The sequence below is a fragment of the Suncus etruscus genome, chromosome 7 (assembly GCF_024139225.1).
Source record: "Suncus etruscus isolate mSunEtr1 chromosome 7, mSunEtr1.pri.cur, whole genome shotgun sequence".
Taxonomy (NCBI): domain Eukaryota; kingdom Metazoa; phylum Chordata; class Mammalia; order Eulipotyphla; family Soricidae; genus Suncus; species Suncus etruscus.
The window spans coordinates 35,149,243-35,176,217 of record NC_064854.1 but is presented as its reverse complement, the minus strand read 5'-3'; the positions used below and the strand labels follow the sequence as shown (position 1 = coordinate 35,176,217).

At 40.4% G+C, this 26,975-nt stretch overlaps 1 protein-coding gene and 1 non-coding gene across 4 annotated transcripts in view; both read left to right on the top strand.

Moving 5' to 3' along the window:
• Positions 1-26,975, top strand: part of ARHGAP12 (Rho GTPase activating protein 12) — a 128,974-nt gene that overhangs the window by 39,640 nt on the left and 62,359 nt on the right. The window lies entirely within an intron of this gene.
• Positions 8,429-8,535, top strand: LOC126015253 (U6 spliceosomal RNA). The gene has a single exon (XR_007498139.1). It is a non-coding gene; the product is annotated as a U6 spliceosomal RNA (small nuclear RNA).

Here is a 26,975-nt window from a genome sequence, read left to right as displayed (position 1 = left end):
CAGAAATCACTCCTGGCAGGCTCGGGGGACCATATGGGATGCCAGGGATTAAACTTTGGTTGGTTGCATGCAAGGCAAATGCCCTAATCACTCTGGCTCTTAGTTAATAACGCAAAAAATTTTTTTCCTTTTTCATTTGAAATGATGTGATTTTTTGTTAATGATAGTTTCATACATAGTGTGCCAAGACTGTTCCTTCCACTGTTGTCTTTTCCTTTATCATCTCAAGTGTTCCTCGTTCCCTGATCTAAGGTAAGCTCAGTTCTGTAGACCAACTCTCCAGTTACATCTGGTCATGTTGTTTTCTTGTTGTTCCTTGTTGTTCCAGATAGGAGAGCTCCTTCTGTGTCAGCCCCTCTTCTCTTAACTTCATTCAGCATGATAATTTAGATCGACCCATGCAGTGCCAGTGTGCATGATTTAATTCTTCCTTAGAGATGAGTAGTATTTCACTGTGTATATGTATCATGGTTTCTCCTTCCAGTCATTTATTCTTGGAAACTGGCACTTTCCAGGTTTGGTTGTTGTGATTAGTGCTGCAATGAACATATCTTTTCAAAGTAAAATTTTGGGCTAATGGGTAGATGCCAATAGGTGGTGTAGAGGTAGATTATGTTTTTTGGATATATTTTTTTAATTGATCACTGGATTCTTTTTTTTTGGGGGGGGGGGTTGGGTTTTTGGATCATACCTGGCAGCGCTCAGGGGTTATTTCTGGCTCTGCACTCAGAAATCGCTCCGGGCAGGCTTGGGGGACCATATGGGATGCCAGGAATCGAACTGGAGTCTGTTTGGGATTGGACGAGTGCAAGGCAGAAGCCCTACCACTGTGCTATCCAGCCCCAGATCACTGAATTCTACAAACCTTCTTTATTTTAGCACCTTGTCATTTATCAGGCCCTTTTCGTGAATTGTTGACTGGGACTTTTTTTCGAAGCTCCCATGACAACTGTGGACCATATACCTTTCTAGGAATATGCCTGCAGTAATTTGTGCAAATGCATTTATATGGCTTACATATAAAACAAGCTTCTTATACCCACCTCTCTCTTAACTTTTCTAAGTTGGTATTTTTACCCCTTTCAAAATCATCTGTACTCCAAGCATCAGGACTCCTAGAAGGATTTGACCTTATTTTACATTCGCCAGAAATTAGTTGTAAGTGCTAGAGATACAGCTGTGACTAGGCAAAAGGGAATTTATTGGCTCATGTAACCAAATTTCAGGAGAGTTTGTTTATGTAGGCATGAGGGTTGATTGAAACTGCACTGTTTAATGTCAAAATTCCTTTGAACTTCTTCCTCATATCTCTGGCTCTCTCTTCATTGCTCTGTCATTCTTCCAGATGCACTTCTGCAGGACTGTAGACAGATTGCTGGCAACTGCTAAGGATCACATCCTTAGTTTTTCTAATAGACATATTTTTATTCCTTTAGTTAGAATAAATAACAATCTTGAAGAAGGAATCTGACTTGGCTTGTGATAAGTTTACAGTTATGACTTGAATATAATTGGAGCCTCCCCAAGCTGCATAGTTGGATTTGAGGAGAAGCAGTTTTCCCAAATAAGTAGTTAATGTGTTGATAGTAAAATAAGCAGGAGTTGCCAGGTAGACAAAATAGCAGTTCTTTACTGCACTATCTTTTTCTTGAGTTTAAATTGTTATGTCTCCTGCAGTATATCTACTTTGTGCCAGATCTGTTATTGACTGTGAAAGCCAGGGAGAGTGATGCCACAAGTGGAATTTTCAGGCTGATTCTAGTCTAGCATAGAAGGTTCTGTAGATCTAGATTTCAGACACAAAGGAAAACCTATAGCTTATGAATTAGGAAACACAAAATAATAACTTGCTGTGAATGAAATTTGGTGTATCTCTTGCTCTCTCCAGATTCTAGTTTTTATTACCAGAGACCATTCCCTGGTCTGCTAACAAAAATTTAACAAATAGTATAGTAAATAGTAAGTATAGTGACTGCAGTGCATTTATACATTGCTTAGATATATTTTGGATAATCATGGCATGTATCATGGCATCAATGTCATAAACATGTTTGATATTGTTTCCAAAGACTAAACCATATGCATTATAAGATAAACCAGATTGGTTTTTAATGTAATTACATTTTGACATCCTTTGCTCAATAATGAAATGATATGATGATACATTTCTTGTTATATATTGAATTAAAAAATCTTAATACAGTATGTCTACATTTGACAAGAGATGCATTTATCTTGATTAATTTCATGTGTTTCGTTGATTGGGCCATGGTGTCTAGATAATATATTCTAATATTATTCTGGGTTTTTCTGTGAAGGTGTTTTTGGATCTAAGTGGGTGGACTTTGAGTAAAGCAAATTACCCTCCATAATGTGGGTGGGTTTTGTCTTGTCACTTGAAGACTTTAGTGGAACTCTCCACTTAGCAGGAAGGGATTCTGCCAGCTTTTGAACTTGAACTGTAACTCTTTTCTGTGACTCCAGCTTGCTGATCTACTCTGAAGATTTTGGATTTAACTACAATTGCATGATTGAGTACCTTAAAATAAATCAGTCTTGGGGCTGGAGTGGTAGGATAGCAGGTAGGGTGCTTACCTTGCATGTGCCTCATCAGAGTTCAGTCCTTGGCATCCCATATGGACTTCCAAGTTCTGCCAGACATAGTCCTTAAGCACAGAGCCAAGAGTAAGCCACCCATGGTGTGCTTAGAAATGGAAGCACGACATCCCGAAAACATTGATTTTTTTTTTAAAAGTCTTAGACATAATGTTGATTTTTATTTTATTTTATTTATTTTTTTGGTTTTTGGCCACACCTGGCAGTGCTCAGGGGTTACTTCTGGCTCTGTGCTCAGCAATCACTCCTGGCAGGCTCTGGGGACCATATGAGAAACCAGGGATTTAACCTGGGTTTGTCAAGGGTCGACTATGTGCAAGGCAAATGCCCTATTGCTGTGCTATCACTCTGGCCCCAGACATAATGTTTAAAGATGAAAGTCACAGACTCATTTATTAGAAATTTCTCTGTCTTTAGGCTTAGATGTGTATATATCCACATGGACACATAGATAATTTTAGTAGAGAAGCATTAGTAAAGATGACATCATCTTAATAGACTCATTAAAAATGTGTACATTAAAATGATTCTCTGTTTTCATCCTAGCAAAGAATTTGTTAATCTAGGTGACATATCAACAAAAACAACAGATGTGGAAACATTTTTGCATTTTTGTTGAAAAAAATCTCATTTGTATGCAGAGGATATCTTTAGCAGTTGCTTCAGTAAATGCCAGACAGATGGTTTAAACTCAGAATGACTGCTCAAATAATTTTATCACAACAGTTACTTTGAAGCGTGGTATACTGACACTCAAACTAAGATCTCTGGGAAACCATGAATGTTTTTAGATTAAAGAAAGAGGTGCAGGAATGGGGTTTTCTAAACCAGAGTAATTCATCTCACAGAGTTTTTCAGTAAGACACTTCCAGGTCCTCTTGTTATAACCTCTGGTTGAATACTTGTTTTTCTGTATTAGAGCAGAGAAAAAATTTTCATTAGAATAAAATTGGGCCGGAGCACAGCAGTAGGGCATTTGCCTTGCATGCGGCTGATTTAGGATGGACCTTGGAGCGATTTCTGAGCATATAGCCAGGAGTAACTCCTGAGTGTCACTGGGTGTGGCTGAAAAACCAATAAGTAAATAAAATAAATTGGCTGAAAAGTGATTGACAACTTGATTTTTTTTTTTTTTTTGTAATCTGTGTGTTGGGGAGGGATGCAAGAGGGGAGTGATTGCAATAGTCAGTGTTGCAGTGAGAGGTTGAGAACTGACCACTGTTGAGGAGCTTTAATGTTTCAAACTGGAGAATGGATGCTTATATAGATGGTTGCTTCACAGTGGCTTTACAAGGTAGGTATGACTTTGCCGGGGCTTGTACCACATTTGATGGTGTTCAGGGGTCACTTCCTGCAGTACTTGGGCTACCACCTGGTCCCGGGAGATTGGATCTATGGCTTCTGCATGCAAGATATGTGCGCTAGCTCATTGAACTGTCCCAGTCTTCTAGCTATTACTTTTTAATTTGGGGCTGGGATGGGGAAGTTAGCCCCAACTGCTTTGGGGCTACCGCTGGCTCTGTGTCTGAGGGGTTTTGGGGAGGTGCTTGGGGGGGTTTGTTTATTTGTTTGTTTTTGGGCCACACCTGGTGTCGATTAAGGGTTACTCCTGGCTATACACTCAGAAATCGCTCCTGGCTTGGGGAATTATACGGGACGCCAAGAGATCAACTGCGGTCCTTCCTTTGTCAGTGTGTGCAAGGCAAATGCCCTACCACTTGTGCCACTGCTCTGCCCCTTTAATTTTTTTTTTTTTTTTTTTTGGTTTTTGGGCCACACCCGGCAGTGCTCAGGGGTTACTCCTGGCTGTCTGCTCAGAAATAGCTCCTGGCAGGCACAGGGGACCATATGGGACACCGGGATTCGTACCAACCACCTTAGGTCCTGGATCGGCTGCTTGCAAGGCAAACACTGCTGTGCTCTCTCTCCGGGCCCTAATCTTTTTTTTATTTAAAGAAAATGCATCACATGATTTCATCACATAACTGATCAAAATATATTTGTTTCAAGATGACAGAAAGTTATTAAAATAGATAGGAAGAAAATAGAAAAAATTAAAAAAATAAAATGGAAGAAAGAAGAAAAAGTTCAGTAGCAAGTATATTTGTGAAAATTATTGTATCTCCAATAAAGTAATTAATACAATAGCAGAAGGTTTAGTAAGCTTTTTTTTTTAAAGATAAGATTAAAAAAATGCAATAAAAAAGGTATGTGTGTGGCAGTTATTGTTGTTTGCTTAGGCACAACAAAATATGGGAAAGTAAAAAGGATAAAGTTTGGCCTAAAAACAGGGAGACCTTACCCATGAAGTACTCTGGCATAAGACCAACTCCAGGCTCCAGGCATACTAGGTTGTCCAACCCCAAAGTCTTTCTCAGTGATCCCAGTAAAAGCATCTCACAATCACGGTTGTTGCTATCAGGTTTCTGTACAGATCCTATGTTGAAGTCAGGAGGATGTGGAGCGTCTTCTGGTTTCATCTCCCCATTAGGTGAAGTGCCTTAATCTTGTGCTACCTCTCCAGGACACTCTCTTATCTATCAGTGACTCTTGCATCCAGGAGATAAACACAACACCATAGAGCACCAGCCTTGGGAAGTGTATTTATTGGTCATGAGCTCACATGCACTGTGTCCTCCATGTGCTCAGTGGGACCTAGACAATCTGCATTTCACTAAGGGAAAGTGGCCTTTGATTGGCTGCTGGCAGGATTCTTCTGCTTAGACGCTAATGCCCGAGGACTGGCAATTTGGTCCAGATGTAGAGAAGCCACTTTGTATGTGAGGCCCTGGGCTTAATTTTCAAGTTGCAAAAGAGAAACACAGACAGACAGACAGACAGACAGACAGACACACACACACACACACACACACACACACAGAATCTCTTGATATAGTAGGTATAAAAGTGGTTTAGTGTCTGACACCATTCATTTATTTTGGCAACATACTTTAAAATTTAGCCAAGTTCTTTTTGGCTAACCATTTTTGATTATAGAGGCAGCTGATGTGTCCTTAAACTCTTTTAATTAGAAAAGCATATCGTTAGTGATCTTTTAACAAAACACATAATTTCATTTTCAGTGAATGTGCTTTGTGGGCTGGGCATGTGCTTTGTGCACTGGAGACCTGTATTTGACCTCTGGCGCTGCATGGTTCCCCAAATTTGATGGACGTGATCCCTAAGCTCAGAGCAATCACCTCTGCACTTCTGATGTTGCCTCCAAGCCAAAAGAAAGTTGGACATTTATTGCTAGAGGAATAATTTATACTTATATTAAAGATTATTGTACCTAAAGTTACATATTTTATAAGGAAAGTACAATGTCAGAATATTCTGCTCAAGAACAAAATATCCTGAATCTGCAAAAATAGAAGTGGTAAGAAGCGAAAGACAAGTTACTTGTAAGAAGGGGAAAGAGGAAGGAAATATTTTCTGCAACTAGACTGCTTTAAATGTTTTTGTGCTGAAGTTAGGCAATGGAAAATTTATTCTCTCATGTGGCTGTTGTATTAGTTCTTTCTTAAGTACAATATTCAGTATGCGAGATATCTTAATCTTCCAGTATTTTGATAGAAATGAATTAATACAATTTCTCTCCATTATTTACTCAGCCTGTAGAACTAAAATTTGGGGCAAGTTTAGGTGAGGGATAATTAATGCCTTCAGGGGAAAATATTTTTTGGAATTGAATTGAACCTAGAACTTTTTAATTTTTATTGAGACCAATGTAAATTACAAGTCTTTCTAAGTTATATTTAAGGTATATAGTGAGAGTGAATTAGGGCAATTTCCACCACCACTGATGACCTCCCTCCGCCACTGTTCCCAGCATGGATCCCATACCTCCACCCTTAGCCATCTGACTGCTAGTGTAACAGGTCCCTCTTGTGTATAGCTTGTTGTGGTTTGGGTCTCTTTATTCTGTTGTCATTAGCTTTGAGTTGGGTGTGTAAGTCTGATCATTTTTTATTTTTCACTCAATGCTCATGAGAGTGCTTTGCCTCTGGTACCATCCACTTTTTATTTTTTCTCAGTTTGTAGGAAGACATAGAAATCTGAGGCAGAACAAGATGCCACTACAATTCCTTAGGATCAAATCTAGCCCTTCTTTGAGCTGTCTCCTGAGCCCTAGAAGGGAGACAGTTTTGTCTAGTTGGACTTTCCTTAGTAAGCTAGGAGTACCCACTATTTTTTCAGTTTCTACACATTAGAGGCTTTCTTTTCTTTTTTTTTTTTTTTTTGGTTTTTGGGTCACACCTGGCAGTGCTCAGGGGTTATTCCTGGCTCCAGGCTCAGAAATTGCTCCTGGCAGGCACAGGGGACCATATGGGGCGCCGGGATTCGAACCGATGACCTCCTGCATGAAAGGCAAACGCCTTACCTCCATGCTATCTCTCCGGCCCCACATTAGAGGCTTTCTATGTAATACTAAGACTCAAAGTCTTGGGGCCAGAGCAATGGCTCAGCGGTAGGGCATTTGCCTTGCACGAGGCTGACCCAGGATGGACCTGGATTCGATTCCCCCCACCCCGAGTCCCTTATGGTCCCCCCAAGCCAGGAACGATTTCTGAGTGCATAGCCAGGAATAACTCCGAGCGTCACCGGGTGTGGCCCCCCCAAAAAAGACTTAAAGTCTTACCTGGTTCCTGCCTTTGTTTGCTTATTTATGGTTTTGGGTCACACCCGGCTGCTCTCAAGGGTTACTTCTGGCTCTGCATTCAGAAATCACTCTTGTCAGGCTCCAAGGGACCATATGGAATGCCGGAGATCAAACATGGGTCGGTCACATGCGAGGCAAGAGCACCTGCTCTGCTATCATCACTCTGGCCCCTAGTTCCTACCTTTAAAGAACTATTGGCTTAGTAGTGCCAGAGCGAAAATAGTACAGCAGGCAGGGTGTTTGCCTTTTACGTGGCCTATCTGGGTTTGACTTCAGAGCCAGGAGTATTCACTGAGCACTGCCAGGTGTGGCCCCAATCAAAAAAAAAAAAAAAAAACCCACCCTCTGCATTAGTGCATTTTAGCTAATTCTGTCATTAATGAATTTAGCATTTGAGTAATCACACAGGGCTAAGATGTGTACCTCACATTTGGCTGACTCTGATTTGATCCCTGGCACCATATAGTCCTGTAATTATCACCAGGTACCATCCTGAAGGCCCTTGGCATCACCTGCCTAGGCAATCCCGGACACCACAGGGCTTCCCAGCGTTGTGTCCTTGGGTCCTGATGTTGAATAACTGGCACCTTGGCTGAAAATTACTGGAACTGATTCCTTGCCCCCCTCACATGATTGTCGAACCTTTCTCTATAAGAATTTAATTAATTAAAAAATTTTTTTTTTTTTTTTTGGTTTTTGGGTCACACCCCGCAGCGCTCAGGAGTTACTCCTGGCTCTACACTCAGAAATCACTCCTGGCAGGCTCAGGGGACCATATGGGTTGCCGGGATTCGAACCACTGTTCTTTTGCATGCAAGGCAAATACTTTACCTTCATGCTATCTCTTAATATCTATTAATATTAATAAAATCAATACAATTAATTAACATTAAATTCATATAAGAATTAAACATTTCTCTAAAATGAACTAGTCAGTCATTGTTGTTATAGCTATTAGGTGCCCTTATATTATTAGATTTGTTTATAGTGGCTCAAGATTGATACACAGTACTACTTTGGAGAGAAAAATTACTGTCAGGTATCATTTGTCCAATAACCCTGAAATGAGAATCATTGAAAATTTCCTGATAACTATTTTGGTCATTAAGCTTTGCCAGCTATGGAATTTTTAAATTTAGATTTCCTTTTGTGCTCTCTTTGGCAGCACATATACTAAAATTGGAACGATACAGAGAAGATTAGCATGGTCCCTGTGCAAGGATGACACGTAAAATAGATTTCCTTTAAAAAATATCTAATGAGGGGCCAGAGCAATAGCACAGCGGTAGGGTGTTTGCCTTGCATACAGCCAACACATGACAGACCCTGGTTCAATTCCCTGCATCCCATGTGGTCCCCCAAGCCTGCCAAGAGCGATTTCTGAGCAAAGAGCCAGAAATAACCTGAGTGCTGCTGGGTGTGACAAAAACAAAACGAAACAAGAAAACAAAATAAAAATATCTAATGAAATGAGGGGTTGGAGTGATAGCACAGCAGATAGGGCATTTACCTTGCATGTGGCTGAACTGGGTTCAATCTCTGGCATTTCATATGGTCCCCTGAGCCTGCCAGGAGTGATTTCTGAGAGCAGAGCCAGGAGTAACCCCTAAGCGCCTCTAGGTGTGGCCCCCAAACAATCTAATAAAATGACAATAATAAAAATCTAATAAAACAAAGAAAATTGTTTCTACTGTTGTGAGCTGCTAGCTTTTTTAAAAATAATTTTTTAGAGTTATTTCTGACATTTGTTGAAACTCTTGTAGAGTAAACTTTGTCTTATTTTTTATTTTATTTTATTTTATTTTTGGCTTTTGGGTCACACCTGGCAGCACTCAGCAGTTCTTCCTGACTCTATGCTCAGAAATCGCACCTGGCAGGCTTCGGGGACCATATGGGATGCTGGGATTCGAACCACCGTCCTTCTGCATGCAAGGCAAATGCCCTACCTCCATGCTATCTCTCTGTCCCCTAGACTTTGTCTGGTTTTGGCAATTCTATCCTCTGAACTTTGTTTACTATTGTCCTCTTCAAGGTAGGGTTGAAGTATATGTGTATTCATGTTCATGGATTCGAAAAATCTTTCTGTTTAGTACCTTATCTACAAATGAGGATTTAAAGTAAAGCTGTTGGCTGCAGCTTCTGGAGTACCTACGCACATCATCTTTTTGCTGAGTGTTTCACAGTGGGCGACGCCCGGCCCCCTTCTCTGAGAAATGGGCTGAGTGGGAGGGTTGGACTGATAGGACTCCCCCAGTCCAATCTCTGAGGGATAAGAGAGGCGTGCTGTAGTCGAATGTATTCGAGCTCAGTTTTTAAAAGAAGTGGTAGGTGTGTCTCAGCAGTAATTTGTTAATTTCCAGGAGATTTAAAAAAATTAAATTTTTTGATTTGGGGGTTTCTCACCCAACAGTGCTAACGTTTGAAGGTGTTATTGTTCTGTTAAACTAGTTCTCAGGGTCCAATTTAATTTTGTTTATTTAAAGTACTGAGGAAACATGGACATTCTCTTTTTCTGCTTAGAATTCCCTATGCGTCATACTTATACTCTGTACGTGGAGTGACATTGTATTGATTTGGGTAATGTTTCCTAGTGTCCTAGGGACACACTTTGCCCTGCCAACCAACCTGCATTTAATTTTTTGCTTAGCAAAATTACTTGGAGCTTGGATTTTGGGTTGTATCATTAATGTGGAACTATTCTTTCCAAATTAAAACTTAAAAAAAACACTTATTATGATGAGTAGGAAGTGAGAGTATACTTCTGGTGACAATGGAAATTATAGCTGAAATTTGAACTGAGTTGTATGGTTGCTATGCTCACACTGTACATTGTTTGCATGTTCAAAATATTACTATGCTGGGCAGCCATAGAAACTGTGGAACCAACTGAAAAGAAAATGGACCAGGTGAGCACTTACTTTAGAGACTTTCTGTTTGTAGCCCTATGGGGAGAGAACCTGCCGATTTTTAAAACCTAGTTTACAGGGCATAGTAAAAGTTCTTACTAAATACTACAAAGTGCTGAGGGGCTTGAGAGAGCTTGGCAGGCTGAGCTTATTCTTGCATGTAGGAAGTCCTTAGCACCACATGCTTCCTTGAGCACTGCTGTGTGTGGCCTCCCCAAGAAAAGAAATGATTTATGCTTTGCTAATCTGTAACAGTAACCAGTATTATGCTTTGGTAGTGGCAGTAGTGGTGGTATTTAATAGTAACCTGAACTTTGAAATTAAGTACACCTATTTATTTTTTAAATTCTGGCATAGCCACTTCCTCATGAGGAAGATAATTAAACTCTGAATCCAGAGAAGATTAATGGATTAAGGAAGTCAGGTATGCCTTAAGCAGAATGTATGCTTAATATATATTGTGTTGTATAATTCTAATATTGCAAGGTTTGAAATTATATTTGGGATTCTTCAAAAGAGCTATTCTTTCTTGATTTTTTAACTTGATTGATTGGTTTTGGGGCCACACCCAGCTGTGCTCAGGGGTTACTTCTGATTCTGTGCTCAGAAATTGCTCCTGGCCGGCTCAGGGGACCTATGCGATCCTGGGTCTTTCCCGGTTAGGCCACATGCAAGGCAAATGCCCTACTGCTGTGCTATTGCTCTGGCCACTCAAAAGAGCTTTACTACCCTTTTTTGATGCAAATAAGAGTTCATAAACACATATTCACATATTGGTTTCCAACCCATTTGTTGACAATACACTCCTCTATTTTAGCTGTTGGTGTGATTTTACTGTTAGTTACAATTTTTTGTTTAGTTTTGGAGCAACACCTGGTGCTGCTCAGGTGCTAATTCTGACTCTGGCTCTGCTCAGGAGTGACCTCTAGCTGTGCTTCTGGAACCATATGTGCTGAAAGGATTTCAGACAAGTTCTCTGGGATGCAGGGCAAGAGCCTAAACCTCTGTTTGAGCTCTCTGTCCTTAAGCTATAGATTGTTTTTATTTTTAAAGGGAGCATACTCGTTGGTGCTCAGGGGGTCACTCCTGGTTCTGCATTCAGAAATTACTACTGGCAGTCTTAGGAAACCATATTGTATGTCAGAGATCGAATCCAAGTTGTCTGTGTGCTAGGCAAATGCCTTTCCCGCTGTGCTATTGCTCTGCCCCTCCAGCTACAGTTTTCGATAATAATGATTGTTCATTACATTTATACAATTGTGCTATACACCGATATTACATGTTACACAAATATAATTGTAGTCCTTTGCTATTCTTAGTAGTTTATATTTTGGTGCATGGGACACACCTGGCTATGTTCAGGGTTTGCTACTGACTCTGCCTGGGTATCACTCATGGCAGGACTTGGGGTACCACATGGGGTGCTGGGGATCAAACTCAGCTCAACTGCATACAAGGCAAACATTTTACCTGTGTACTATCTCTGGCTCCTCCTTTTGGGGGGGTATTATTTTGGGGCCACACCTAGCTGCACTCAGCGGTTATTCCTGGCTCTGTATTCAAGAATCACCCCTGGCAGTCTCGGGAGACCATATGGGATGACAGGGATCGAATCTGGATCTGTCCCAGGTTGGCCGCATGCAAGGCAAATGCCCTACCGCTGTGCTGTCACTCCGGCCACATTTTTCTTAATTGACTTTATTTAAAGAGCACATATGAGATAGTTGACATAATTGATTATAATACATTTGTTTCCAGATAAGCAGGAGCAAAATTATTAAAGAGAGGAAAGAAGAGCTAGAGTGGTAGTGCAGTGGTAGGTTGCTTGCCTTGCACACAGCTGACCCAGGACAGACCTTGGTTTGATCCCCCGCATCCCATTTGGTCCCCCAAGCCAGAATGATTTCTGAGTGCTTAGTCCAGAGTAACACCTGAGCATCACCACTTGTGACTCAAAACCAAAAAAAAAAAAAAAAAGGAAAGAGGGGAAACGAAAAAGTACAGAGACAAACAAATTTACAAATATAAGGTTCATCAGTGAGATCACTTAGGTCATTGTCCGAAGGTTTAGTAAGCTCTTGTTGCTAGCTAACCATACTGTTACTTCATTTATTTCTGAGCATTAGATGCCTTTGGCTATTCATTGCCATCTTAATTGGTGTGTTCCAATAGAGATGACAGTATTAAACAAAAATGGAGTTGTGGTGGAACTGCAAATGTGTGGCCACCAGTCCAGGAATTCCAAGATTATTGCTGAAATTTCAGCATTTGTGGGTGTGGTTTCAGCTGGCAGGTCTTTGTGAAATAAGAGAAAGCAGTGGTGAGGTTGCACCTAAAAATGTCCTGGTCATACTAGACCAAATACTGGAATACCTGGAGTTTTGGTCCAGTTGGTGTCTCTTCAGAGAGTCATAGAGGAGTGGCGAAGAGGGCCACAGGTGAAGTAGGATGTAAGTGACGGGCCTAGGAGGTGTGGCATTGTCAGGGCAGGGACTTGGCCCGCCTCTTCCTCCTGAGATTACCAGCAGTCATTTAGGTGAACCCTGTACCCATATTTTTCACAGCGTGGTATACCTTTCTTTTGAGAGCAGAGTAAATCTGTGGAGCTGGTTGGATGCAGACTTCTGGCTCCTCATTCTTACTTTTTATGGGAAGCTGATGAAAATTTCTTTTGGGAGAAGGCATGATGGAAAATCTAGTAAGTAAACTTGACTGCCCTGAGTTTTGCTTTTAGTATCTGAGTTTCAAAGCTTTTCAAGAATGAGAATTTGTTTGTTTTTCCCATCCTTTAATTGGGGGTTATTGAACATTTCTAAATAGGTGAATAATGGAGGATAGGAAAGATTTCTAGTGAAATCAGAAAACCTGGACATATAAGAGTTATGTATTCTCAGTTCTGCTTCTTAAGTAATATATACATATATTATTATTAAGTGGCCTGGGTATTTTTCTTGGTTTTCCAATAAAGTTTGTCAAGTACTTCCAAACCTGAAATTTGGTTTTATAAATTCTAAATAACTCTCAAAAACAAGTAGTCATGGGGCTGGAGAGATAGCACAGTGGTAAGGTGTTTGCCTTGCATGCAGAAGGACATTGGTTCGAATCCTGGCATCCCATATAGTCCCCTGAGCCTGCCAGGGGCAATTTCTGAGCATAGAGCTAGGAGTAACCCCTGAGTGCTGCTCCCAAAAACCAAAAACAAACAAACAAACAACAACAACAAAAACAACCAGAAGTCCTAAGTTTGAAAAACTTTTATCCATTAACAGAATGTAGGGGTAGCATAATAAGAGAGAGGCAAAGAGCATAGTGTTCAACTTGGACTTTGAATCCAGGGCTCCTAGCACCAGTGATTAGTTGGGATGGTATCTATAATGATATGATAAAGATGAGATCAGAAGAAAAATATGTGGGCAAAGAACAGTCATTTAAACAACACTGAAGCTAGACAGTCTGCGTTTAGTCTTTGTGTTCATTTGATATGGTTACTTAAAATTTTCTCTCTATATTTTTTGGGGGGGGGTTACTCCTGGCTCTAAGCTCAGAAATCCCTCCTGGCAGGCTCCAGGGACCATCTGGGATGTGGGGATTCGAACCACTGTCTTTCTGCATGCTAGGCAAATGACCTACCTACATGCTATCTCTCCGGCCCCACTAAAATTCTATATACTTTTTTTTTTTTTGGTTTTTGGGCCACACCCGGTAGTGCTCAGGGGTTACTCCTGGCTATCTGCTCAGAAATAGCTCCTGGCAGGCATGGCGAACCATATGGGATGCCGGGATTCGAACCAACCACCTTAGGTCCTGGATCGGCTGCTTGCAAGGCAAACACCACTGTGCTATCTCTCCGGCCCCAAAATTAATATCTTTTTAAATAAAAATTTCCGGGCTAGAATGGTAGCACAGCAGTAGGGCTTGTCCCATATGGTCCCCCAAGGCCAGGAGTGATTTCTAAGCGTATAGCCACAGGGTGTGACCCCCTTCAAAAAAATTTCCCTTTCTAAAGGGAATCACTATAAAGTATTAGAATAACTGTTTCTATAGTTAGGCAAGATAAGTTGTGTGTGAGAGAGAGGGAGTGGGGAGAGAAGAAGAGAAGAGAGTCAAACATGCAAGTTGCATGCAAGGCAAGTGCCTTACTCCTCTAATTTATCTCTAGCCCCTGCTGTCTTGTAAGTCAATATTAAAACCTACATGTAACGTATGAAAATAAATTGTGTTACTCATTGTTAATAGAATGAGACACTTGTACATCATAGAAGATTTATTTTTTGGGGGGCAGAATTTGTGCTGGTCCCTGAAGATTGCATTGTCTGTTTAAATTTCCTGAGATTTATGCAGAATGTCAGCATTGAAGACATCTAAACTGTATTTATTTGAAGTACTTCGGAAGAATGCAGCATAATCCACACACATTGGATTCTTGTGTATTTAGCTTAATCAAGATTAAAATGGGGAGGACATTTTTGTAGGAGTTGGCAAACTTTCTGAAAAGACACATTTTGGGCTTTGAAGTTCTGTGATCTCAAGTCATTGCTATTGGATGTATCATTGAAACAGCCAAGACAAAGTAGCAAAGGGCTGTGACTTATTTCAATAAAAATTTAATTATTAACAGACCATAGTCTCACCTTGAACCATACTTTGCCTATTCGTATACCTAAGGAAGGCTTTTCAGTTTTACCTTTTGTCTCAGTTTAATGTACAATGCATTGAAATTCTCATATACAAAATTGTAGAAATGTTGCAATGCAGATATCATTTAGGTTTTCTGTAACTGCTAATTTTCGCTCATACTTTTCACCAATTTTAGGACATTTCTGACTAAGGAGAATCATGGAAAAGCAAGATGTTGGAAAGCTAAAAAATTTTAAGTAAAGGATCTTTACATGTTACGATTATATAATAACTTCAAAATATTGGGGTTATATTGAGTTGCAGATTTCTGGGGATTTTTTTTAAGGTTTATTTTCTATCTGTTTTAAAGGAAGTTGGTTGAGGGGGACCTTTTTTTTATTAAAAAGAGCAAAGTAGCTTTAGCACATCACTTTTCTAGGCAATAGAACATGGTTTTAAAATTTTTATTAATTGCTCAATATATTAAGTGGATTTTTCTTTACTTGAATTATCAAGAGTTGTTAAGCCTTTGTATCAATGAAATATTAATAGTAATTATTCAAGTAATGGAACATATAGTCCTAAGAACCAGAGCTTTTTGTCTTTATAGCAAAAATTTGATATTCCAATATCAATTATTTTTCCCATTATTGACTGTTATTTAATGAATTTTTAAATATTTAAATGAATTATCAACAGAAGAATCTGTTGGTTACAGTGACTTAAATAGCTAGATATTCATTAACATAATCAAGCAGAAAAAACTATGATATATATTTATTTTCAGTTAGAGATTTAAAGATTTACATGGGTAGTTACACATCTCAGTGTTTCTTTGGTAGCTAAATATAATTTGAAAGTGGTTTGGATGCTTTGTTCTAGTTACTTGTCCTACATATTATTATAGATAATTTTTTAAGTGCACTTAGTGAAGTAGACCAAAAAGACTGAAAACTGTGATAACAGACTTGTTCCATCCTATAGGTAGTACTTTGTTCTGTTAGAAGGACCAGGCCACATTCAGCATGTCTCTTTTTCGTTTGGTTTTGATTTTTAGGCCACACCCAGTGGCACTCAGGGTTTATTACTGGCTTTATGCTCAGTAATTACTCCTGGCAGGCTGGAAGGACTGTATAGGATGTCAGGGATTGGCCTTGGTTGGCCACATACAAGGCAAAAGCCCTACCTGCTGTGCTATTGCTCTGGCCCACATTCTTTGTTGGAAATATAATTTGGGTTCTATCCAGCGGTACTTAAGCAGCTTCCTTCAAGCTCATCTCTGTGCCCTGGCATTGCTCTCTCGGGTCCTGAGAACTCTGAAGTACCGGGGAACTAGCTGGGTCTCCAGCTTGCAAAGCACATGCTCAGCCCTTGTGCTCTATAGAGAGAGGAGAAGAATGAGGGGACAGCAGCAATTGTACAGCTGGTAGGGCTCTTGCCTTGCGTGCTGCTGACTCATGTTTGGTCTCTGGTACCCCATTGAGTCTCCCAGTCCACCAGGATAACTACTGTTTACAGAGCCAAAAATAAGTCCTGAGCAACATGCGGTGTGCCTCAAACAGTCCATGTCCCCAATATAAAGAGACGAATGAGACAATATATTTCATTCTGAAAAACAACTGTATTTCAGATGGACACTATATACACAAAGTAAAACTTAACTAAATTTAGATCTCTGCCACTGATTTTGTACAGATTTCTGAAATCTGAAAACATTTATTTAAAAGCTTTTATATTTTTTTATTTAACGCGTTGTAATTTACAAAGTTACTCATAGTTGAGTTGTAAACATACAGCGTTTCAGCACCAATTTACACACCGTTTGAGTCTCATGATTTCAGTGTTGCTGACACCATGGTTTGTATATTTATTTCTGTTTTTCCTTAACACCAACCAATGCACCTGAATCCTGTTGACCTTTATAACCTTCAGTAAGAGATTATAAAGTGGAAGCTTCCTAAGGTATCAGTGTCATATTTTAATATCACCTTTAGAGTTGATGCTGAGTTTTATTTCATAAGTTTTAAGGAAAAGGGGCTCTGGATATAAATTTGTATTTGGATTCTTCAAAGAGAAAGAGGAACTGGGGGCCCGTGAGGTGGCGCTAGAGGTAAGGTGTCTGCCTTGTAAGCGCTAGCCAAGGAAGGACCATGGTTCGATCCCCCGATCCCGGCGTCCCATATGGTCCCCGCAAGCCAGGGGCAGTTTCTGAGCACTTAGCCAGGAGAAACCCCTGAGCATCAAATGGGTGTGGCCCAAAAAAACGGAAAAAAAAAAAGAGGAAGTGGAGAGACTTACAGGGATTGATTAATGTGTTATGGAGGCCAGGAAATCTCATGATATTCTTACTGAATTAGGACAGGGAGTAACATATTCATTCTTATTAAGAGAAATATAGGGATCTGAGTGATAGAAATTTCCATGAATCCTAAGACCTAAGAGCAAAAAAAAAGCCAGGGTCCTAGGGAAGGAGACTGTCATGAATTTTTTAACTCAAGCTAAGCTGGTTCTCCTTTACTCTGCCTTTTTGTTTCAATAGACTTTTAGTGGTTTGCGTCCCTTCACCATATTGGTGAGGGCAGTCATACTTAATTCCTGATCCAAATGCAGCTTCTCAATGTGGCAGGTTTTAATGATCTCATGCTGTGGGGTTCTCCTGGGCTGGGCTGAGCACCTGAATTATTGATGAAAAAGTTTCCTGATTTTGTGGGGCCTGGGATTGGTCCCTGATCCACTTTCCCATAATAAGATGATTATCTCTTGACCTCAAAGAGGCAAGTCCAGGAGCCAGAGCAGAAAAGGATTCCATCTTTCAGTCTCTATGTAATTGTTCCATTTTGCCACAGTTAAAGCACCTGACGTGAACTCATGAGGCTGGTTTTGGATCCCTTCTGGTTGCTGGAGATACAACCAGATAGAAACAATGTCTGGCCCAATGGAATCCTTTGCCACACCTTGGGCAAAATCCAGGGGGTTTTCTTGGGCAGAGTCCACCATGTCTACTAACTGGATAATTGTATCACTTCTGGTTCCCTGGAGTTTGCATCTGAATAACATAGGTTGATAAAGGGGCAGTGGCAGCGGGAAGAGAGAACTGTATAGTCCAACATTTCTCCAAGCATGTAGAAATCCATGACATCTTCTCCCTTCCTAATGGGATGTAATATAGCCCGACAATTTTCATTCGCGTTGTCAAAGGCTAAGTTTTTGTCAGGACCTGTTGTGCTACTGTGTTTTTAATCTGCCTTCAGATAGCTTCTGTTAGTTTCCCTAGAAATTCTACATGTAGCTTAGAAACTTTGGCATTAGAATTAATTTTTTTTCCAAGCCTTCAACATGAGTTCTCTGATGAGTTTCAGGATAGCACAGGGTAATTTTGCCTACTTCTTTATTTCTGAAAGCTCCCCTTCTCCTATCAATAGCTCATAAGATAATGGAACTCCTGCAACTATCTTTCCAGAGTGATCTAGGCTATTGAGCTTTTTTTTTTTTTTTTTTTTTTTTTTTTTTTTTTTTTTTAGAAAATCACACCTTCTACTTTAAAAGTTGGAAGCACTCAGGCAAGTCTTAGCCACAGTATTAAAGTACTGATGGGTCAAGTACTTACTATCACTCCAGGTACTAAGGAATTCAACACAAAGTGGTGAAAGTGACTCATACTTTGAACACGTTTTTTTTTTAATTGACCGAGATATTTCATATTTAAACCCATAGTTTGAAGTTTGATTGTTTTCCTGATGAGGAAGAGTTAGTTCTGGATCTGTGTCAGTACCAATTTCTCTGAGAATTAGCAGATTGGCGGAGGCAGGGCGAGTGTTAATCTTACAGATCTGTTTTCTGATTCAGCATTCGATTGGACTATCTTATTGTTGATTGTCACTATCTTATTGTTGGCATTCATTTAAGTCAATATCATCTGGTGATGTTGCTGGTGTCTCCTCTGGCCAATGCCAATGGGGTGGTGGTGGCAGATCACTAGCCTCAGGCTCTTGCCCTGATCATGTATAATTAGTGGAAATACACTTTTTGTTTTCCAGAGTTGGATGCTTTTTAGAAACAGTAAAGGGAGCTTCAGAAATAGTTGAAAGCATTTCAGAAAGTTTGGCTTGTAATTTTTGCATTTCATGATACATATAAACTGTAATAACGAAGAACCAGTACCAGAGTAAACCATATATAAATTACTACATTGATCTTTTTGTTTTGTTTGTTTGTTTGTTTTTTGTTTGTTTTAGTGGGGGATCACAACTGGCAGTGCTCAGGGGTTACTCCTGGCTCTATACTCAGAAATCTCTCCTTGCAGGCTCGGGGGACCATATGGGTTGCTGGGATTTGAACAACCGTGCTTCTGTATGTAAGGCAAACGTCCTACCTCCATGCTATCTCTCCAGCCCCTACATTGATCTTTTTTTTTTTTTTTTTTTTTTAATCTTGACTATTGGAACAAAGACAGTAGCAATAAATGTGAGGGGAGGCCAGGGTCCCTCAACCAAAACCAAGCTATTGTCTTAACTTTAAACCAAACAGAAACGAACTTAAAAATCCACAGCAGAAAAATCCACTTGAGCAGCCACAAGATTACCCCAGGGAACATGTGCCAGGTGTAAATGAAGCTGATATGGTCAGACCCAAAACTCTAGAAGTCACAGGTGAGGTCAGAGTCACTGATGACTAGCTACACTGGAGTACGTCCTATACTCTTTGTCCCTGGCCTTTTAGTATAACAGTCCCATTTTAAGTTTAGATTGTTAACATTTCTGTCTCTTGATTCCATTGTTGTTGATTTTGGCTTGGATATTTAGTTCTGTCCATTTTTCTTTTCACCAATGGACCTGAGACCAGTTGACTCCTGACCCCTATCCTTTATCCCCACCTTCTTAATTTTATAGAAAAAATGCAGAAATATGAGGTAAAGCAAGGTTCTTTGGAAAAGGCAGGAGCCCCTATCTAAAAGATAAAAAAAAGGGCCAGAGCGATAGTGCAGCAATAGGGTGTTTGGATTTTACACGGCTGATCCAGGACAGACCTTGGTTTGATCCTCGGCATCCCATATGGTCCCCCAAGCCAGGAGTGATTTTTGAGCACAGAACTAGGAGTAACCCCTGAGCGCATCACCCAGTGTGGCCCCAAAACAAATAACAAAACGAGCAAACAAAAAAAAGATAAAAAAAAGGAGTGGCAATTTTTTTCATAGGCGCAGCAAAAATTGGGAGAAATAGAAAATACCCTTTGGCCTAAAAAACAGGGTGTCCCTATCCGTGTGGCATCCTGCCATAAGACCAAATATAGGCTCCATGCAGACAGAGTTGTCTTAACCGTAAGGTCTTTCTTCATGGTCCCAAGAAAAGTTCTCAATCACAGTTGTCACATTGAGGCTTCAGTAGCATTGATGAATCTTTTTTTTTTACTTTATTTATTTATTTGTTGGTTGGTTGTTGGGCCATACCCAGGGGTTACTCCTGGCTCTGCTCTCAGAAATCGCCCCTGGCAGGCTGGGGACCAAAAGGAGTGCTGGAATTGAACGGTCCCTCCCAGCCCACATGCAAGGCAAACGCCCTACCACCCTACTGCTGTGCTATCTTTCCAGCCTCTGCATTGATGAATCTTAAGAACATTATGCTAAGTGAAACAAGACTGTCAAAGAAGTACAGTATGTTTCCACTTGTACGATTTGTCAAGTTTGTGGGGACAGAACATTGGTTACCAAGAAATGGAGAGTGGTGGCTAGAGAGTTATATAACAGATATAGAAGTTAAGGGTTTATTTGTGGGGGCGGGGTCTATAATCTGCAGTGCTCAGAAGTTAATCCTCATTCTGCACTCAGGAATAACTCTGGTGGTACTCAGCGGACCATATAGGATTTCAGAGCAAACCCAGGAAACAGCTGTTTTGCAAACGCCTTGCCCATTGTACTATCTCTTCTGCCCCCAGAAGCTCAGTTTTGCGAGATAAATAAAGTTCTAAAGATGGGATCTTTGGATGAACTGCTAAGAGGGAGATACTGAAGTTTTGGTTACTTATACAGAACATGCTATTTACCTCTCCTGTCTTTCCCTGTGGTAACATTTATCCATTCACAACTTGGAGAACTTGCTAACAGAGATCTTATTCTCATTGTGGCTTACTCTAAAAGGTTATTGTAAACACAGTGACTATATTTTGGTTTAGAATGTGGACTGGAGTGATAGCACAGCAGGAGGGCATATTTGTCTTGTTCATGGCTGACCAGGTTTTGATCTTTGATCTTTGAACCATATGGTCCCTCAAGAACTGCCAAGACTGATTCTTGAGTGCAGAGCCAGGAGTAACTTTTGAATACTCTTGAATACTGCCAGGTGTAGTCCCCAAAAAAGAACCCCCAAAATATAATGAACCCAAAGTGTCGATACCTGTGAACCAACTCTATTTCTTGCCTATTCTTTTTTTCTTTTTGAAAATGAGCTACACCTAGTGACACTCGGGATACTTCTGGCTATGCACTCAGAAATCGCTCCTGGCTTAGGGGACGATATGAAACACCGGGGATCGAACCCAGGTTCGTCCTGGACACCTGTGTGCAAGGCAAACACCCTACCACTGTCCTATTGCTCCAGCCCCTGTGTCTATTCTTGATTTTTTTTGTAAACTTGACCATTATTTATATCTTAAGTGGTCTTGCCTTTTATCACTTAGGCCATGCAACTTCCAAAGAAGTATTCTAAGCATCTGAGTTTAAAACGAATGTCCTTTTTTCATAGTTTTTTTTTTTCAATTTCATAAATGCCAAAGAATTATCAAATCCAGTTATAAGTCCATGAAATAAATGTCAAAAGTAGTGCAGTTTTTTATGCAAATGTATATGCATATATTTTTATGTTTTCATAAAATTACCTATTTTGAATGGTTTTCAAGGAATTTTGGACTTAAATATTTCTTGCCATTTTAAAATTATGATGGTCCTTTATACTTACACTGTATTATCTTTAAGGATTTAGTACAGCTTTAAGGCAAACATCTTATCTTCTGTACTATTTCTCTGGCCCCTTAGAATAACTTTATTGCAGGGTATTCCTTAATCATCTATTGAATGCGGAATCTATAGTTACCATCCAAGTTCCCCGAAGGGAGAATATTTACGCTATTTGTAATAGTGAGTGGCAGTGACTCAGTTCACTGCATGTTCCTTCATCAGTATAAAATGGTAACTCTTGCTATCTCAGCATAATGTTCTGTGGAAAAATTTTGTTTGTGTAACTGACCAAGGACAAACATCTGGCTGAATGCTTTTAGAAACAAATTAATAATGAAGTTTCATCAATAAATCATCCTAGCAGCTGTCTCTCTGACTTTTCAGCTTCTTAAATATTTCTGTGGATTGGGAAAGAAGTTCCTGGGAAAACAATTATCGGAGTCTGAGTTATGGCTCAAGAAAGGATCTGCAGTTTATTTGTTTCTAGACACTGAAACATACAGTGATTAAGGCTTGGTCTTGATTGAACTCTTGGGAGCTCACAATCGAACGGAAGACTTAAAAGTAACAATTAGGGGCTTGAGTGATAACACAGTGGTAGGGTGTTTGTCTTGCACACAGCCTACCTGGGACTGACCCTTGTTTGATCCTTGGCATCCTATATGGTCCCCAGCCTTTCAAGAATGATTTCTGAGTGGAGAACCAGGAGTAACCTATGTGCACTACTGTGTGTGTTTTGTTTTGATATAACAGCTAAGGGGCCAGAGAGATAGCATGGAGGTAAGACATTTGCCTTTCATGCAGAAGGTCATTGGTTTAAATCCCGGCATCCCATATGGTCCCCAGAGCCTGTCAGAAGTGATTTCTGAGCATGGAGCCAGGAGTAACTCCTGAGTGCTGCTGGGTGTGACCCAAAAACAAACAAACAAACAAACAAACAAAAAAGATACAACAGCTAAATGTAGACTGAAGGAGAGAAGTAGGAAGGGAGAATACAACCTGCTGTAGATGGCCACAGTCCCATACAGATGCCACTTGCCATGGTGCTTAATATGACCTTGAATGTGGCTAATGGTCAGGGATTGGACTGCATTTTATTTACTTTTTTTTTTTTTTTTTGGGTCACTCCTGGGTTACTCAGGGGTTCCTCCTGGCTCCAAGCTCAGAAATCACTCCTGGCAGGCTCGGGGGACCATATGGGATGCCGTGATTCAAACCACCGTCCTTCTGCACGCAAGGCAAATGCCTTACCTCCATGCTATCTCTCCAGCCCCCTCTAATAGTTATTTTGATAAAAATTTTGGATCTGAGTTGAGATTTCGTGTGAAATATGCATGAGGTTGGTTTTTATAATCTCAATTTTCATTGATTTTATGATAAATGCTCTTTGCTATATTATGTTGGATTAAGTGAACAATTAACTAGAATTTGTTTTCCTCATTTATTTATCTTCTTCTCTAACCCATTTGCCTCCCACATAGTCTTCAGGGAGCCCAGGGACCTTTGGTGTTCACCTGGGTAGTCCCCAGCCATCCAGGCTAGTTGGCCCTGGACTGGGATGCCCCTCAGATTTGCAGTGCTAGAAAGGACAGGGAAACCCAGGTGGTGGTTGGGGCCTTTTTGACCTTCTTAACATGTTAACTTGAGATTTTTTGGTTTGTTTTTGTTTTTGAGCCACATCTGTGGGCGCTCAAGGATTAGTCCTGGCTCTGCATTCAGAAATCACTCCTGGCAGGCTTAGGGACTATATAGGATGTCGGGGATTGAACCTGGATCGGCCATGTGCAAGGCAAACACCCTACACACTGTGCTATTGCTCCAGCCCCGTGAATATATTTTATTATATATGTGGTTTACAATCCATTAATGCCACTCTATGCCCAGGAACCTTTGAATTTTCTTGTTGAGGACTAAAAGAACATTGCAAAGAAAAAGTGCTTTTTAAACTATCTTGTTGGTTGCACATGTTGATAAGTGATTAGAAATGGAGGAGCCAAGAGAGAAGAGTAAAGAGATTTGAAGGTGTTTGGGAGGGGTGCATAGTACTCAGCAAAATTCTAAGAGACATGAGTTTGTGAGCAAAGATATAGAAAATGACAATGATGCAGAAAAAATTTATTTCTTGAGTCAGAGGGAAAGGGACATAGAATAATTGCACTCACTTGTGGGATATAAAAAACAACTCAGCAACATAGTATGCTAATAACTCAAAGACATCAGGAACAAGGGCCAAAAGGACAGTATGTGGTAGAAAGCTTGTCATGGGGAGCATGCGGAGGCGGGGGGGGGGGGGGAGTGCAGTTAGGACTGAGAAGGGACTATTGTGAAAATGATAGTTGGAAATGATCACTCTGTATAAGAGCAAGGTGCTGAAAAGAGGTAAAATGATATGCATGATACCCTTCATTAACTGCATTGCAAATCAATGTCTAAAGGGGAAAAAGGAGGGAGAGAGTTGAGGGAAGGGAGTGTGTTGTGAGGGAGAGGGAGAAAGAAAAAACGGGACAGTGGTGACAGACACTGTACTGGTGAAAGGGTCGGTTTGAACATCCCATGACAGAAACTGAATCATGGACAGTTTTGTAACATCTCAAAAAAAAATCCAAGTATAAATTTTTTTTAAATGATTTTCTTTTTTGCAAGAGTAGTGACCATGAACTGTAATTGTTTCTGTTTGTTTATGGGCCACACCTGGTGGCACTCAGGGACTTTACTACTGGCTCTGCACTCAGAAATCAACTCCTGGCAGGCTCTGGTGACCCCATCGGATGTTGGGGATCAAACCCTGGCAGGTGCATGCTCAGACCCCAATGAGCTGTAAATTATTTATTATAATTTAAATGTCCTTAGTCTGTGAAGAATTTATTGGTGTTTTAAGCTGGTGAATAACAAAACAGACTTTGCCTCCTTAGAGAAAGATCTGCAAGGAACTGTTGGAAAAGATGAAGGAATGGGAATGGTTGAGGTTCTGAATGCTTGTAAACATTGATCAAAAATGGAGAAGACTCAGTCAAGACTATTTTCTTGGGATAGAACAGGAAGGAATTTAGGATATATTAGAAAGGAGAATTAGTAGAATTTTGTTGAGCTAAAGAACAGAGATAACAGTATGACTTTGAGATTTCCAACTGCAGAATGTGAAAGCACAAGAATAATAGGAAATGATTGAGGCAGAGCCTAGGAGTTAGAACAGATAATATTTCATATATACTTGTGTATCATTAGGAGGATGAGCTAGTGATTTATGAGATCATTTTATTGAAACAATGGATTATGATGAGGACTCTCTTGTTTTGTTTTGGTTTATTTTGGCCATACCCTGCAGTCTTAGGGCTAATTCCTGGCTCTTCTCTCAGGAATTATTATGATGAGAGATCTTGAGATATAAGAACAGGAGCAGAGGGTCTGGAGTGATAGCACATCTGTAGGACATTTGCCTTGCACGAGACTGACTCAGGTTCGATCCCCAGCATTCTGTATGGTCCCCCTCGCCTGCCAAGAGTAATTCCTGAGCACAGAGCTAGGAGTAACCTCTGGGCACTGCCGGGTGTGGCCCAAACACCCCCATCCCCACCCCCCAAACAAAAGGAACAGGAGCAGAGAATAAATTTTAGTGTGTGGGTTCCACGATTCGGGATCAAAACTTAGTGCCTAACACATGCAAGGCAAATGTTCTAGTCATGAGCTATGTCTTTTCCTAGTCTCACGACAGTTTCTTTAGCTACATAAAAGTAATTCCCACTCAGTGATAATATTGACTGCTTAAGTTACTGGTAGGTGCTGGTCTAGGCATTGAAGATGAAGAAATTATTTTTAAAAGAAAAGTAAACATTTCTGCCTTAAAGCCAAACAAGTTCTAGGAAAGGAAGACCGGAAAATCTAGGATTGTAACAATAACAATAAGTTCCATGATAATTAACTATCAATATAAGAAGGGTGCTTGAGAGGTCATAGAGAATGACATTGGGGCCAGGGTAATAGTACAGTGGTATGGCACTTGGCATGTGACTGTCCCAGGTTAATTCTGTGGTACCATGTATAGATGGACACACACACACATACCAGGTTCAATTCTTTGTATCATGTATGAACACACACACACCAGGTTCAGTCCTTAGTACAATGTATGAGCACACACACATATCAGAGAGACTTGGGCTTGTAGGGAAAAGTTACTTTTTTTTTTTTTTTTTTTTTTGCAAATCTCTAACTGATGACAAATTTTCTAATTCTGCACACTTTCCCTGACTACCTCTGTGGTTATGCTTGCCACCCAGTGCTTTTCATTATCCTGTCAATCATATATATAACCTCTAGGTACTGGTAGGTTTAAATTCCCAGGAATCTTAAGTTACAGCACGGGTGATTGTTCTCTAGTGAATTGACAGCTATTACTGCTGGTTGGTAGCATGGAAATGATTTGTAGAAATAAGCATATGTCAGGTCTCTCAGTTTTCCTACTACTGAAGATCAGCCTTCACATTTTCTTGGAACCCAAGGGAAGGAACAGTAAGATAGAGGTAGAAATGGGGAACACAGATCGTACACAGATCGTGATGGGAAGGAGGACTATTGGCTATACTAGCCTGAAGGAGGGGAAGGGGCCAGAAATTAGATGGAGGGTTGAGGAGTTAGTGTATGGCATTGAACTTGTGCAATCTCTACGAGTTCAGGAGCCTTAAGTTGCAGTAACTAAAAACATTTTGGGGGAACTCATCACCCCTTCTCTTGAGTTACTTCCTTTTGCTTCCCTGTACAGCTCGAGCTAAAACCTAATTTCCTGAACACCTGTCTCCCTATCCTCTCACTGTTTATTGCTCCCTTTTGTGGCTTTCCAGGGCTTTCTGTATAAACACATTTCTCTAACATTTGGTTCATGCCATTAGTTCTGTGGGTTTTTGTTTGTTTTGATTTTTAACTTGTCTGCTTTACTAGGCTACTTGCCCTTTATTATAAGGAATGGCAGGAACTGTGTTCATCTTCATCTCTTTCTCGTTTCATAATTCATAAATGTTAAACCAGAAAGTATCCGTATACTAGTCTAGAGCTTGAATCTCAGTACAGTCATGCTTTAAGATATGAACATGAGGGGCCGGGTGGTGGCGCTAGAGGTAAGGTGCCTGCCTTGCCTGCGCTAGCCTTGGACGGACCACAGTTTGATCCCCCTGCATCCCATATGGTCCCCCAAGCCATGAGCAACTTCTGAGCGCATAGCCAGGAGTAA